Source organism: Rhea americana, unplaced genomic scaffold (genome assembly GCF_003343005.1).
Source record: "Rhea americana isolate MKP2758 unplaced genomic scaffold, rheAme1 scaffold_28, whole genome shotgun sequence".
Classification (NCBI taxonomy): domain Eukaryota; kingdom Metazoa; phylum Chordata; class Aves; order Rheiformes; family Rheidae; genus Rhea; species Rhea americana.
The window spans coordinates 2,583,836-2,585,839 of NW_028186401.1; the positions used below are offsets into that span (position 1 = coordinate 2,583,836).

At 48.1% G+C, this 2,004-nt stretch overlaps 1 protein-coding gene and 1 long non-coding RNA gene across 4 annotated transcripts in view; one reads left to right on the forward strand and one right to left on the reverse strand.

Annotated features, from left to right (window-relative positions):
* The window catches only part of NR2F2 (nuclear receptor subfamily 2 group F member 2), a 12,078-nt gene that overhangs the window by 9,188 nt on the left and 886 nt on the right, over nucleotides 1-2,004 (reverse strand). The window lies entirely within an intron of this gene.
* The window catches only part of LOC146593783 (uncharacterized), a 34,174-nt gene continuing 32,403 nt past the window's right edge, over nucleotides 234-2,004 (forward strand). For all 3 annotated transcript variants that reach the window (XR_014896297.1, XR_014896296.1, XR_014896295.1), the window contains exon 1: nucleotides 234-1,866. This is a non-coding gene — a long non-coding RNA (uncharacterized LOC146593783). The remainder of the gene's footprint in view (nucleotides 1,867-2,004) is intronic.

Genomic DNA, 2,004 nt, shown 5'->3' on the forward strand with positions numbered 1-2,004 from the left:
AGTAACGCCGCGGAGCCGCGGCCGCAGGTGAGGCTGAGAGCCGGGGCGGGCGGCGGCGGCGGGGAGCTCCGAGGAGCGCCCGGACTCGAGCTCCGTCCTGTGCGCGGACCCGCCGCGCCGGGACCCCGCGGGCGAGCGGCGCAAGAGCGGGCTGCAGCCCTCCCGCTCGTCCGGCGGGGGCAGCGCGACCTTCCCCTGCGGCCGGGGGCGGCGGGCGGCGGGGGAATCTCCCTGCCCGGCGCAGCGCGGGGACCTGCCCGGGGCGCTCCGAGTAGCCCGGGCACGAGGAGGTCGCGCTTCGGAGGGGAGGGAGAGGTGCTGGGCAGAGCGCAGGGTGGTCACGGATTGCTGCTGATGTTGGATTTCCTGGGGAAAAATAGCTTTCCTGTCTCAAATCTGACAACGTAAACAGGATTAATTCACCACACGAGAAACGTTAATACCTTCTCCACAAAAACAGAAATCACAACAGCGGTTTTGCCAGTACCTACAATATTAATAGTTTGAACGTAAAAAATAAAGGCCATTGATACACTCTTAAAAGCTGCCGTATACGCCGATTGCTCAAGCAGTAATGAAGATTGCCCCAGATTAACTATTTGCTCTTCGAGGGATGTAACTATACAACTATCTATTAGCACCATTAGATGCTTTGCTATTTATTTCAAGACACCCTTGCGAGTAGGCTGAGGGAAAACAGACAAATGTAAAAATGAACTGTAGCTATTTTCGCTAAATAATATCTGAAACCTRAGCGCCTCGCGAAGACGGGGGAGATCCTCGACTGTCCTTCTCCGAGCCCARTCACAATGGCACTGCTCTGTTTTAGAAGTAAGGCTGCACTGGTTTTCCAAATAGATAAATACATCCCTCCTGCCATTTTACTGCAGATGTAAATTTATTTTAATGAGAGGGAGTGGAAGGATTTATTTTGCTAAAATAGAGTTTAGGGTAGAGCCGGTGTAAATCTTTAGGATTAAAAAAAAAAGGAAAAAAAAAAAAAGAAAAAGAAAAAGGAGGAAGGAAAGGGAAGCTGCTTTCCTGGCAGAAAGCTGCCTAACAGTCCTCTAATTCTTTCTAGATTAAATCGCAATATGAATACGGCATCGAACAAATACCGAGGTTCGCTCTGAACTCAGTGGAAAGCAGTTACGTCTAACAGAATTCAATGAATTCCTCTTCTCCCTCAATGTAGTATGTGTGTGTTTTTCTCTTCCACCACACTGAAGTTCCATGAATAGGGAAAGTGGCTCCTATTGTGTGCCTCTGAACTTCCAAGTCAATGCAATTTTTAACCACTGGCTTGTGGTACTTTGAAAATCACCAGGGGCTGTCAGAGTTGGGTCCTCTGAAAAATTTACAGTGCTAAATCAGAGCATATGCTGTGAGAGAGGAAAAAAAATTGCTTAAGATTGGAGCAAGTACAGTATCTGTCTGCCCCCTAGTGTAAGTCTCTTATCTGCCTAAAATTCAACTTTAAAAGAAAAGGATCTCTTAAAGGGAAACGACTTTTGGCTCACGTATGCATTCGAGAGTGAAACTTCTGTACATTTTAATCTGATTAATTCCTAAGGATTTAAAATTAATTGGCTTGGGCACTCCTAGACCGGACTGTAAGATTTCTGCATCGGGGTTTCTGCGAGCCCTGTGCCGAATAGGTATTTTTACAGAACAGTGGTAAAGGGGGGGGATCCTGTTCTGTGATTTTTTTTTTTAATGAGGCACCGTGCCTCGCATGCTGCTACCAGAGCAAAACACTTTTGCCGCTTAAAGTCAGATCTACGTCTTTTGCAATACTAATAGTAAAAACAAGGATAAACAATTGCCTTAAAGCCTCCGCCGAAGTGCCAACCACACCTCCGGAGGGTGAGTATATTCCAGCTTCTTTCCATTGTACTCGCTTAGCCGGGGAAGGGATCGCGGAGGAAAGCGAGGGGAGAAAAGAGGGGCTCTCGGCGCGGTACCGTCCCCACCGACCTCTCCCCATTTTTTTTTTTTTTTTTT